We start from the raw sequence: 15,000 nt of genomic DNA on the forward strand, positions 1-15,000 counted from the left end.
CATGTCTGGCCTTGGAGAAATTTTACAGGTGCGGGTTTGTGACAGGAAAGGCATCCAGCCATAGAAAATCTACATTAATGAATTCTATCTGACCCATACCAGCATGGAAAACTGGATGTTAAAACGATCATCTAACACACACACACACACCGTTTCTATATTTCAATGTTATTGTCACGGTTTCTGTATAAATTTCTTTTCTTCTTTTCCAGGTAAGTGATTCCACTTCACTAAAGGATATTATTATTGTTATTGTATTCTTTGAATACCTGGATCTCCTTGTACTCCTAGCTGAGCATAGGTAAGTCACATTGGTTGTTCCATAACAATCTGAATTAGCCACTGCTAGTTGTTTCATAAACTGCCTAGAATTGGTTAAAATATCAGAGAAAATAACTTGCTGTGTGTGTGTGTGTAATATATATATATATATATGTGTGTGTGTGTGTGTGTGTGTATGTATATAAATTCCACTTATGATGAAAGTAAACAAAGTTTGTTTTAGAAGCATTGAGATGTATTGAAAGATACAGAAATATTTTTGTTTTTTATTCTCAAATGCGTAATAATGTTAATAAATAGTGTGATCAGGATAAATTATCCATATATTGCAGAAAAATACATTACCGGCCCGGCCAGCCATACATTACATGGGGATGGTCATATTTTTTGCCCCCAATTAAACACTTTCGCTATTTATTTGATCTTCACATTAGGTTTTAGCTTTCATTCACATTATTTTTAGTTTCTACGTCCGTCAAAGTTCTTTCGTCAGAGAAAGTGTGACGAAAGAACTTTGACAGACGTAGAAACTAAATATAATGGGAATAAAAACTAAAGCTTAGATCAAATAAACAGTGAGGGTGTTTAATTGGCAAAAAAATGAATGACCATCCCCGAGTATAACAATGTCTGTTTTAATACACGTTTTCACATCACAAATCTTACAAGACAAATACATAAATGTGTGTGTGTCTGTATATATGTACGTATGTGTGTGTATGTGTATGTATACACACGTCTTCAGTATATTATCAACAAATGACACCTAATGGTTGCTTTACCTTAATTTGAACTCTGTGCTATGGTACCCAGCCAGTTGTGGTACCCTACTTGTTGATATGCCTAGATTCTAATGAGTCCCGTAACTAATCTACACACACATCCATACATACACACATCATGAATACATGTTAAGAGCGCAAGTGCTGGTGCCATTGAAAAAGACTGCTGATGGTGCCTCATAAAAAAAAGAACCCAGTCCACTCTCTGGAGTGGTTGGCATTAGGAAGAGCATCCAGCTGTACAAACCAAGCGAAAACAGATTATGGAACCTGGTGTGGTCCCCGGCCTTACCAGCTCCTATCAAGCCATCCAACCCCTGCCAGCACGGAAAACGGGTGTTAATCGATGATGATGATGATATATCATCATCATCATCATTCAACATCTGTTTTCCTTGCTGGCAGGGGTAAAGCAGTTTGACTGGAACTAGGGAGCTGGAGAGATGCACCAGGTTCCAATCCAATTTGGCACAGTTTCTACAGCTGGGTGCCTTTCCTGATGCCAACCACTCCAAGAGTGTGATGGGTGCTTTTAATGTGCCACCAGCAAGGGTGCCAGTTACATGACCCCTACACTAGCCACGACTATGATCTCACTTGGCTTGCCGGGTCTTCTCAAGCACAGCATATCGCCAAAGGTTTGTCACTTGTCATTGCCTCCATGAGTCCCAACTTTCGAAGATCCTGCTTCACCACCTCCTCCCATGTCTTCATGGGTGTGTGTGTGTGTGTATATATATATATATATATATATATATATATATATATATCTGTGTCTGTCTGTCTGTCTGTCTCTCTCTCGAAGTTTAAGTTTAAAATAATAAAGATAAAATTAGTACATATTTAACCGGTGTAATAGTTAAAGCTGTACTATTTAAAACTAAAAACGTTTATTTAATTATCATTAAAAATCAATTGAATAATAGAAAAATACAAGAATATTAATTTCTACAAACGTAAAAATAAAAATATGAATAAAAAAATTAGGAAAGAAAAAAATTATTAAGAATAAAAGATTAAACTTTATATATTTATTTATGTGTTTCAGCCAAGTGGCTGCGGTCATGCTGGTGCACATATATATATACAAAGTTTTAATTTTAAAAAACCTTTAACAATATTATAAACAATAAAGACTAATTATTAATCAAATATTATTAATCAAAAACAATTGAAAATATATCAACACTATTCAAATCGAAGTTCTAATATTGTGTTGAAATGAAACTATAACTTCTAAATAATTTAGTGTTAAATAAGTTATGTATTAAAAATAATCTTTAAAGAACCAAATGAATAATATAAAAAACAAGAATACATATTATTTTCAAATAGAAAATCTTTAACAAAGTAAAAACAGTACTTATCCATATCTTTCCGTAATTCAAAGTTTGAATTTATATAGCAATAAGAAAATGGAGGAGAATATGTCGTACCCAACGACTTGCAGACAGTGTATTCCGTTGATGCGCGAGCGCGCAATCTTTTTTCCTTTTCTTTTTCCTATTCCTTCCCCAGCAAAGTTGTTTTACGCCTCTTACACTAAATTTTATTTCGTTTTTGAGCTCGGGTTCAAACATTCATAGTTTTAACACCCTTTTATTGCCTTAAAAAGTTGTTTTTGGATTATATTTTTTATGTAAAAGTTGTGCAACAACTGATACATTCCGTTGTGTAATTTATTTGCACGGGAAATCTGCCCTGTGTGGGCGAATTTACCGATTTTTTCTAAAATTGTTTTCGGCTTTTCTTAGCCATTTTAAAATCGTTTTGAGAATTGGCGTGGTCAAGCCAAGCAGACGATCTCATAACGAACGCCGGTATCCATAGCAACCAACTCTTTCGACGTTCATTTCTTTACACTCCCCTCACCACAGCTTCATCAAGGAGGGAAGACGGGGAGAGGTGTCACACGAACAGGTGCAGGTGTACGCGTGAACCCTAACACCGCCAGATAAATAGACAGACAGACAGATGATAGACATATAGATAAATAGATAGATAGACAGACAAATAGACAGACAGACAGACAGATAGATAAATAGATAGACAAACAGATAGACAGACAGACAGACAGACAGACAGACAGACAGACAAACAGACAGACAGACAAATAGACAGATGGATAGATAGTTATATAGATGGATGGATGGATAGATAGTTATATAGATAGATAGATAGATAAATAGATAGTTATATGGATGGATAGATAACGTTCTTTTCTTTGCCACGCAGGGTTGTACACAGAAGGGACAAATACAATTACTCTTTTACTTGCTTCAGTCATTCGACCGTGGCCATGCTGGAGCACCGCCCCTAGTCGAGAAAATCGACGCCAGGACCCCACTCTTTGGAAGCGTAGTACTTATTCTATCGGTCTCCTTTTGCCGAACCGCCAAGTTACGGGTACTCAAACACACCAGCATCGGTTGTGAAGCGATGCTGGGAGGACAAAGGCACACAAACATATACACACACATACATACACATCTATATATGCATACATACATATATACGACGGGCCTCCTTCAGCTTCCGTCCACCAAATCCACTGACAAGGGTTTGGTCGGCCCGAGGCTATAGTAGAAGACACCCGCCGAAGGTGCCACGCAGTGGGACCGAACCCGGAACCATGTGGTTGGTAAGCGAGCCACCCACCACACAGCCACTCCTTATATTTATGTATATATACATATATAATTTATTAATAGGGGTAGAAATTGATATTAATCAATTAAAACCAGTGATCTAGTATATTAAAAAAATCCGAAGATTAAAATTATATTACATACAAAAATTTAGCGACACAACAGACTGCAAAAGGGCAAGACAAATGAAAAAATACTAAATAAAAAGACCATTAACCTACGTAAATTTATATATATATATAATAGCAAACGTACCTGTCTTTTGGACGATTGAAGTTGCTTTGGTGGTATTTTTCTCACCAAATAATTGAACTACTGAGAAGGCTTATGAATAGCATGGCAGTCAATGTTTCTGATTAACCTAGGAATGGAAGATCGAATTGAAGGCTGGATATTGTGGAAATCTCGCGCTTTAATGATCATAGAACATATAAGTTGGCAAGCGATGAAAAGTTAAGCTACTGAAGTGTTTTGGGAGTAGATTACAGATAATGACTACAAAATATAGTTGTTTTGTATGAAAGCGAAGTTCCTTGTCAGAAACAGCCACATAAATGGTGGAAAGAAATTGAAGGAAGACATTGAGACTTCCTTCTGTGAGTTTAACAGCAAAGGGAGCTATTTTTTCAGAGAGATAAGCTAACAAAAGCCCCTTTATTCTGTTTTCCCACCATAGCCTGCACATAAACAGCGATTGCCGCATAAAGTTAAATTGCTTAGGAGCTTTCTGAAAGATACGTAGCGTTTTCGATAGTGAAAGCAAAACTCGGCAGAGTTATGATGTAAGCATGTGCTAAGACCCCCTCAATCTACTCACCTTTCTGCAAAGATTTCTTTCAGAGTAATTTCCCGCCGTAATATGACAAAGTGAAATCAAAGTGTTCATTTAAGGAAATATTGAAGCAGCTTGCTCCAAAGGAAATAATAGATTTTTTTTTTAAACAAACGGCATTATTGCTAGAAATTCACATGCTAGAAATAACAGCCAAATCTCACAAAACTACGATGACATAATGAAAGAAATAAATGAAATAAGTAATCAATCTACTCACCTTTCTGCAAAGATGCCTTTCAGAGTAATTTCCCGCCGTAATATGACAAAGTGAAATCAAAGTGTTCATTTAAGGAAATATTAAAGCAGCTTGCTCCAGAGGCATTATTGCTAGAAATTCATATGCTAGAAATAACAGCCAAAAAACAGCATTATTGCCACATGTAAAACATGTGTTTGCACACACGATATGAATGAACACTTTAGTCACAGTGTTTCTTTGCTATTTTCACTTTTCTTTTTTCAAAAGAGTTTGCTGTCATTTCTGCTCTCATCTCTCAATACGATAAAACCGTTGATATTCATGGCTTTTCAGTTATTTTCAGTGCAACTGTTGGTTCTGTGTTGAAAGCATCTGGCTCAGTGGTTAGGATAGTGGTTCTCAACCGACTTTTAGCTATGCCCCCCTCCCCCGAATCTTTTCTAAATATATATATATATATATATATATATATATATATATATATATATATATATATATATGTATGTATACATACGTATGTACGTATAAAAGAAAAACTTTGTTTCCATCTACCAAATCCACTCACAAGGTTTTGGTCGGCCCAAGGCGATAGCAGAAGACAATTGCCCAAGGTGCCAAGCAGTGGGATTGAACCTGTAACCATGTGGTTGGGAAGCAAACTCCTTACCACACAGCTTTCTTTAAAGAGTTGTTGTCAACAGCATCTTTGTTTGTCCCTTTTTTATTTCCAATGATCTGTAAGGAACTAAACCAATCTGGATTGGTGCTACAACATTTAATAATGGTTAATGAGGGTAATTTGTCCTTTGCACATCCAAAATCTTTTCCTAAGTTTGTCCATTCTTGTTTTCAGCCTTGTTTTTAGTTGGTTCTTGTTTCATACATTCCAGATAAGATTAAGCTTTCCTTTTACAAATCCCAAATCACTCTAATGGTTGAAAACAATGCATGGGCATCAGGGAAATATGTTCTGTTTATCAGATGTGACAGGCAAATGGTTAACCCCCACCATCAGGTTCCTGTTACAATCACAGCCCCTCACAAGCTATGGAGACAATTGTTTGACATTTAAGACTTTGCCTGTCTAACACATTTTCATAGCTTTGTCCTAAAATTTTGTGTCCAATGGTTAAAATGAAATTGAGAATGTGTATCCTATATGGTGCATGGACACCAGGGAAATATGTCCTGCATATCACATGTCATACACAAGATAGGCAGAGGCTTAAACTATATTTTCTACCTTTTATCATCATCATCATCATCATCATCATCATCGTCGTTTAACGTCCGCTTTCCATGCTAGCATGGGTTGGACGATTTGACTGAGGACTGGTGAAACCGGATGGCAACACCAGGCTCCAATCTAATTTGGCAGAGTTTCTACAGCTGGATGCCCTTCCTAACGCCAACCACTCAGAGAGTGTAGTGGGTGCTTTTACGTGTCACCCGCACGAAAACGGCCACGCTCGAAATGGTGTCTTTTATGTGCCACCCGCACAAGCCAGTCCAGGGGCACTGGCAACGATCTCACTCGAAAATCCTACGGGAGCCAGTCAGGCGGTACTGGCAACGGCCACGCTCAAAATGGCACATCTCATGTGCCACCCGCACAAGAGCCAGTCCGGGGGCACTGGCAACGATCTTACTTGGCTTGCCGGGTCTTCTCACGCACAGCACATTTCCAAAGGTCTCGGTCAGTAGTCATCGCCTCGGTGAGGCCCAATGTACAAAGGTCTTGCCTCACCACCTCAGCCGAGGTCTTCCTGGGCCTACCTCTTCCACGGGTTCCCTCAACTGTTAGGGTGTGGCACTTTTTCACGCAGCTATCCTCATCCATTCTCACCACATGTCCATACCAGCGCAATCGTCTCTCTTGCACACCACAACTGATGCTTCTAATGTTCAGCTTTTCTCTCAAGATACTTACACTCTGACGGGTATTCACATTGACATTACACATCCAACGGAGCATACTGGCTTCATTCCTTGCGAGCTTACGTATGTCCTCAGCAGTTACAGCCCATGTTTCACTGCCATGTAGCATGGCTGTTCGTACGCATGCGTCATACAGTCTGCCTTTTACTCTGAGTGAGAGTCCCTTTGTCGCCAGCAGGGGTAAGAGCTCTCTAAACTTTGCCCAGGCTATTCTTATTCTAGCAGCTACACTTTCAGCGCACCCACCCCCACTACTAACTTGGTCGCCCAGATAGCGGAAGCTATCGACTACCTCTAGTTTTTCACCCTGGAATGAGATAGAAGTTGTTTCCTGTTTGTTTACAGTCTTTATTGCACCTGAACATCTGCCACAAACAAAAACTAACTTGCTAGTTAACCTGCCTTTGATGTTGCTGCACCTCTTATGTGTCCATAGCTTGCACCGGGTACATCTTATAGAGTTACTACCTACTCCTTTTCTACATACTGAGCAGGGCCATCTACCTGAAGGGGTTTGTGTTTTATCTACCTTCCTACTTATTAGGATTTTGGTTTTAGCTAGGTTGACTCTAAGGCCCTTCAATTCTAGACCTTGCTTCCACACCTGAAACTTCTCCTCTAGTTCTGATAGTGACTCCGCAATTAGGGCAAGGTCATCAGCATAGAGGAGCTCCCAGGGGCAACCTGTCTTGAACTCCTCTGTGATTGCCTGGAGGATAAAGATATGGAGATGGTATGAGCAAAATAAAATTTCTTGAGAGAGACACAAAAATGACATTTCTTAGGAAAATATATATCTTCAGATAAAAGAAGAAAAATAAGCATTGTGCCTAAAAGATAAATGATTTTCTGTTACTGATAGAATTTAAGAAGAAAAAGAGAGATAAGGGCAAATTTCAGTATCTACCGTAGGAATTTTTATGATGTGAATATGAAGTAGATATAAAAACACTTGTATGCAAAACAAACTTCTTTGTACACACACACATACACACACACACACACACACACACACACACACACACTCTCTCTCTTATACATACATTTATTTATTTATGCCCCAGCAGCTTATTTTGCTGAACTCTGTCAAATTGAACAATTATTGTAGGTGTTGAAACTGTGATGATATTTGGTCAATAAGTGATGCAGGGGGTCCAGCATGTTTACATCTATTGTGTGTGTGTTTCCTGTTTCTCTGTATGTTCCTTTGTTACCCCCCCCCCCCCCTGTGCCAGACTTGTATTACACACACACACACACACACACACACACACACACACACACATAATTGCACAGGAAATAGAATGCAATGGAAGTATAATTCTAGGAAACTAAATCATTCGATATCTTAGAACAAACCCACATTTGTTCACACTGATATGCATCCTGATGCTTGATTGGGAAAACATGTCACGGGAATGGAATTTAAATTATTGCTGAAGGTCAAGGTTGAAGCAGAATTTGAATTCAGAATGTAAAGACAGACAAGCATTTCACCTGGCATGCTGATGTTTCTACCAGCTTGCCACCTTTCTGGCTTAAGACATTGATTAAGCCAGGTAATAAGGCCAGGTGCAGCTACAGCTTGAAATAGTAGCCAGGAGGTGAAGGATTCATTGGGGAGAAAACCTGCCCCCACATATCTGAACAAAAGCAATCAGAAACAAAGCATTTGTCTCCTGGCATTTGTTTTTTTCAATTGGTAGCACATCTCTGGCCCATATGTGACACACTTGTGCACTCCAGGTGTGTCTTATGCTTGAAAATGTCTGTCGTACAGTTGTTGCTTAATCTGCTAGAAATAGCAGTCAAATTTACATGAAGTCACAGTCAGAAAGATACACTGGAGACTGTAGTTACCGATAAAAGAAAAAGAAAGAAGAAAAAAGACAGGATGGTCATGGTTGGAATGCCTTTGATTTGAGGCTTGTGGGATGGGATTGTAGGGTAAACAATGAATACCACCATGATGATGATGATGATGATTTCCACCACCATTTCTACTACTACTACTACTACTACTACTACAAAACTATTTCCCCAGTCATTGGTGAATCACATATTTTATCACCATATTATATTACATGTTCTGCATGACACCACACATACCCCCCCACACACACACGCCCCATATATATATATATATACATTGTGATGATGATGATGATGATTGCCAATGGTGGTTGACAGGTTTTGAAACCCTCCTCTCCCCATCCGCTTCATGCACTTCTAATTCTTATCTTTTATTTCAATTTTGTGGGAGTTTTCTCTCTTTTTGGTTACTACAGGATTGAATTTAATAATCGAGGTGGCCCTCCCCATTGAAATCCACACCATACATACATACATCCCTTTAACTTTTAATTGTTTCAGTCATTGGACTGTGGCCATGCTGGGGTACTGCCCTTTAGCGTTTAGTCGAACAAATCAACCCCCAGTATTTATTTTTTTAGTCTATCATACAAATTTCCTGTCTTTAAGCAACCTTAGAGAAGAAAACCTTCCATTAACATTTTGTGATTCTTTATGCCCCAAACTCTAGTTTAATAACGATAAAGTTATTTGCTAAATTGTTTCTCTTTTTCAAAATTAATCGAAACAGAATAATTGTATTTCAAGAGAAATATGATAACAACACGGGTTCAAAGTTACGATTCTCCACTTAAACTTTGGTCTTCTGTGGTTGGCAATTTTCAACAAACAAATGCATTAATATTATTTTTCTTAGCTCTGAATCTCCTTTATCTAATGTCATCTGAGGTTAATGCCATTCTTGTTGTGCAGGATACAAAATACACGGCAGCAGTCAATTTTTAATGATGATCTGAAATATACTTAGTCTATATGTGACATATTTAATAGAGATCATAGAAGTCGTATTAATCTCTTAATTTAAAACCTTCAACAACTGAGATATTTAATCTCTTTGTCACATGTTTTAAATCTTATTACAACCTTTTACCTCTGTCGACTTTCTTCTGCTCTCCTCCATATCTAATTTGTAACATAGAACTAGTTGAGAAAAATCACAAAACATGTCGATAAATGCCTTCTTCAGTTCAAAGCTCTTAAAGCAATGATTGGAAAGCTTAAATTGACTTCTGTTGGAAACAGAGCATGTAATAAATGACAAGTGTTTGTGCACAAAATATTATACAACAAAGAGTCTACCACTTTTCACTGCCATATCTTACATATCTATGACATATTCTACAAATTGGGCCAATCTGTGTTGTCTTTACCGAGCGTGTTATTGTGCTAAAAAAAAAAAACTCTTAGTCATTCACTGATTGATATCTCTGATAACAGCAATAGTTGTCTTTTTTTAAAGGCACCTAAATCTCAACACATTGTAATAACATGTCATAAGCAGTTTGTTAAATTAGACAAATTTTCACTGATTTGTTGTGCTAATTTGAAAAGTTTGACTGCTGCTTTGTTACTAAAGAAACCAAGGAAGTGATATTTATGACAATTTATTTTGAAGCTTTTGTTGTGAAAATTTAAACAGGTGTGAATATATTGTTATAATCTGTGTACACAGAAAAAATAAATGAATAAAGGAAATTGTCCTCACAGGCTTCATAGTTTGTTGATCAGCTATGAAAGAACTTGCGCACTTCATCTGAGAGAACTCCTGGCAAATCGCTATTTAAATCAAACACAAACCAGAACTCTTTTGAACATCATATCTTTTGTAATTTTGCATGCAGACTTTAAAATATTTTTTAATTTCTTTCCTGTCTTTACAATTATTATTCCTCAATAAACTTTTACATGTTTTATTAGTTTGTAAGGTTGTTGTCTTGAGATCTGGTGACAACAAGTCTCCTCTAATCTTAAGAATCTTTCTTCAGATTCTTGCAGAATAGAGGAATGCCACTTTTCTGGTGGTTGACAATACCATGTTTCAATTCCAATATCCTACAGTCCTTTGGCTAGAAATTTGGATGTTGCTCCAAGAGTACCAATTACTTCAGGGAAAGTCATCACCTTCGTCTTCCACAGTCTCTTCATCTCTCTGGTTTGGTCCTCCGTTGCTGTAGCCTTGCCTGGCAATCTCCTGCAGATGGTGTCTCACTAAAAATGTCCATGCTTATGATACCTCAAAACCACAGCACTCATTATGAGTGCAACGTCAAATATAAAGTATTATCACAACTGCATTCGTGAGACTGGGTACCTGAGCAAAAGTCCCTCATATGGCAAGTGCCCCCTCTAAGAAACACATGGGCTTGGTCGTTACCCAAATACTGTTGCAAAGGTTAGGAGAAGGTGGTCTCAAAACTACAACAAAACTGTGATGGAATGTTGTTGCCATTATTATTATCATTATGATTATTACTATAATTATTATTATTATTATTATTATTATAATTAAAGTGGTGAGCTGGCAGAATCGTTAACTCTTCGAACAAAATGCTTAGCGGCATTTCATCTGTCTTTACATTCTGAGTTCAAATTCCACTGAGGTTGACTTTACCTTTCAGGATCAACAAAAGAAATACCAGTTAAATACTGGGAGTTGAAGTGATTGACAAGTCCCCTCCCCTAAAATATGAAGCCTTGTGCCAAAGCATACCGGACAAAATGCTTAGTAATATTTCGTCCCTTCTTACGTTCTGTGTTCAAATTCCACCGAGGTCAACTTTGCCTTTCATCCTTTCAGGGTCAATAAATAAGTACCAGTTGTGTACTGGGGTTGATGAAATCAAATTACCCCTCCTCCAAGATTACTGGCCTTGTGCCAAAATTTGAAATCATTACTATTCTTTGTTGTAGTAGTAGTAGTAGTAGTAGTAGTAGCAGTAGTATTGTTGTTATGCTTGGAATTTTTTCTTAGAATTTCTTTTTTTGTGTTGTTATTATTACAAAGCTGTGAGAATTGTCAGCTCATATTTTTTCTGTCTTTCTCATCAAATATTAAGAAATCATGTGTGTGTGCGTACATTTGTACACCCCCGCCACACACACACACACACATATATAATACATGGATACAGAATGTTTGTCTTCATTTTGCCTACACTTTCCACATGCTCACACGTATGCGCACACACTCACACACACACACACACACATAATTGTATATATATACACACACACACACACACACACATGTAATTGTATGCACACCCACACACATGCATCCACACACTTCTATAATTCCTTACATTGTCTAAAGAAATTCCAGAGATAACAGAGCAGATATTTCTTTCTGTTTTAAATTCTTTTCTCTCTTCATACGCCCTCCCCCCCAACTCTGTCATTCTCTCTCTCTCTCTATTTACCTCTATTTCCAGATCTTTGTAGTTTGGGAGTTTCTCTGTTTCTTTTAGAGATACATTGTCATCTGTTATTGCCTCTAGTAGAAAGGATTATTATTATTATTATTATTATTATTATTATTATTATTATTATTATTATTATTATTGCTGCTGAGACCAACTTTACATTTCACACTATCAATAAAATAATGTATCAGTCATGTACTGGGGTCAATGTAATTGACTGATACCCCCCCACCACCACCACCACCACCAAAAAACAAAAAGTTGCCAGTCAAAGTTTGAAACAATTATTATTTTGTTTTCTTTTTTGATTTGTCTCAAGAATGGTCGTTAAGGACCACAGAAAGCAATTGGCAGTGAGTTAGAGATTGTGTGAGAAGATGGGAGAAAGACTAGCAATGATGTCTCTCTCTCTCTCGAGATTTTTGCTTCCTATTTCAAACAGGGAGAACCAATGAGGAGACAGTCCACACCAAATCCTGGACTCTCCTCACTTTTTCAAAGAGCAAGTGTCCACTTCATGTCCCCTCCCATCCATGGCCAAACAGAAGATTTATTCAATCCACTCATTGTCACTCCACCACTGTCACTGAAATATATTGGACGACAACACTTACCTCTTCCTTCACTCTCTGTCTCCTTTTCAAGTGGTGCTTGAAAGACTTGATGAAGGATTGGCTCTGAGTGACAAGAGAACCCTGTTGTCAAACATTTGAACTACATCCACCCAACTATCTCTATCACCATAGTTACTAGACAGAGAGGCACAGTCAACCTTCCCTGTTCAAGGAATGGAATGTTATGAGAGGGGCATGATCTTCACAGTGGACTTGGCTGAAAGTTAGATCCGCTTCTAGAGAATGTTTGACATATGTACAGAGTAAACATTACCTAATCATAAGATCTACCCCCCCCCCACACTTCTTACATGTCTCCATTTAAATTTTTAATCAATTTAAATTTTAGATTTCTCTCTCTTGCTTTTTTTCAAAAGAATTGTCATTAATGTCAATGATTTTTTTTCTATGTAAGTGAAATATCAATTGATTAAACACTATTTTTAGTTCATTACATGAAGTCTGAGATTTGAACTGTTATCCTATCCTATAAATTGTTTAAAAGATTTATTCATCTTCTCCTCAGTCTGTTCTTTATTTGGGTTATTTTTTGTGACTATTACAAGCAGTGTCATTCATTTCCAATCTTCTACAAGAGAATGTCTGGCCATGGGGAAATTTTCCCTTGCTTGGAAGATAATATCCTGGCAATAGAAAGGACATCTGGGCTTGGAAAATCTTCCGAACATTTAACAGTACTCATACATACCTACATACATTTATACGTATGTAGGTATGTGTGTGTGTGTGTGTATATATATATATATATATACCGGAGTAAGCACATGAAATGTGCAACAAGGTGGAAAAAAGAGTACTCAAATACAAAACTGTCCGATGAACGGGAACGTGAAACTCAGAGTAACGGTTTTTTTGTTATATTTCTGCTGCTTTTAAATAAAGTATATATATATATATATATATATATATATATTCTTTATTCTTTTACTTGTTTCAGTCATTTGACTGCAGCCATGCTGGAGCACCACTTTTTGCTGAACCGCTAAGTTATGGGGACATAAACACACCAACATTGGTTGTTAGGTGATGGTGGGGGAACAAACGCAGATGCACACACACACACACATGTAAATACATACATACATATATGTATATATATATATGATGGGCTTCTTTCTGTTCCTGTCTACCAAATCCACACACAAGGCTTTAGTTGGCCCAAGGCTGTAGTAGAAGACACATACCCAAGGTGCCACATAGTGGGACTGAACCCAGAACCATGTGGTTGGGAAGCAAGCTTCTTACCACTCAGCCACTCTGACACCTATGTATGTATATTTATATACAAATGTTTTGTCAGTCACAGAATTATTGTCATATATTTATCTAAGTGACTCAACAGTTTCAAGGAAATGCCCACAAGGACACATAAATCAAAATATATTGCTTCTTTTTTGATTGCATTATCTGTTAAACCAGCCTTTTTGATCCAACCTTCACTCAATGACAAAAACATTGGACACTGACGTTGGTAACCAAACAGGTGTGGTGTCTTGATTGCTTGGCTAAAATAACACAGGATGACTGTTTGACCAAAGAAGTGGAATCGAGTCTATTTGGGTTGTTTATAAATAGGTTCTTTAGTCTGGTAACTGGCAAAACACTGGAAATATCTCATGTCTATAGTTTCCTTTACTGGAAATACTGGAGGTGTGTGTGTGTATATATATATATATATATATATATATATATATATATATATATATACAGGGAGAGAGAGAGAGAGCCAGCAAAATCATCAATTATTTTGGTAACAATAATGATTCATTGTTCCTGTGATAAGCTTTTATTTAAAGAATTTTCTGTTACACCTTGTGAGTAAAATTGGTAGACAAAAACTGTGTAGAAGCCCATTGTGTGTGAACATAAGTATGCATTAGTGTTTGTGTAGTATATGTGTAAAGAAAGGACACAAATGAGTTAAGTTTCCCTACAGCTGTTTCAGACCCTTTTTTTTTTATTGATGAATAAATTGATTACATCATGAAAAAAAAAAAGAACCGGTTTCTTCAGGTGAATTAAAGTTTAAAATTTGGTTCAGAAAATACCATGATGTGGAATGTGTGTTGACCCTTTCATTTTGGCAACAAGTGAGAGAGAGAATCTATATCTACACAAAGCCAAATATCATGTATATATATATATATGTGTGTGTGTATGGATGTGTGGATGTATGTGTGTGTGTATTTATGTATGTATGTTTGTATGGATGTGTTCTGTGCAGAATCCAGGCTGGTCACAAACTAAGAAGCAAGGCTATTTTGTTTAAGCCAAGACAGCAAAAAATAATAATGGTAATTATATTTGTCTATATATATATGCATGTATATAGGTGTGTGTGTGTGTGTGTGTGTGTAAATATGTGTGTGTGTGTAAGTATAATCATG

General features: G+C 37.1%; 1 protein-coding gene across 3 annotated transcripts in view; it reads left to right on the plus strand.

Annotated features, from left to right (window-relative positions):
- The window catches only part of LOC106867640 (uncharacterized), a 106,001-nt gene that overhangs the window by 60,279 nt on the left and 30,722 nt on the right, over positions 1 to 15,000 (plus strand). The window contains exon 2 of one of the 3 annotated variants that reach the window (XR_016237729.1): positions 213 to 301. The exons of the other annotated variants lie outside the window; for them this stretch is intronic. The gene's annotated coding sequence lies outside the window, so the exon portion shown is untranslated. The remainder of the gene's footprint in view (positions 1 to 212; positions 302 to 15,000) is intronic. 3 annotated transcript variants of the gene reach the window in all.

Source organism: Octopus bimaculoides, chromosome 21 (genome assembly GCF_046866305.1).
Source record: "Octopus bimaculoides isolate indiv1 chromosome 21, ASM4686630v1, whole genome shotgun sequence".
NCBI lineage: Eukaryota > Metazoa > Mollusca > Cephalopoda > Octopoda > Octopodidae > Octopus > Octopus bimaculoides.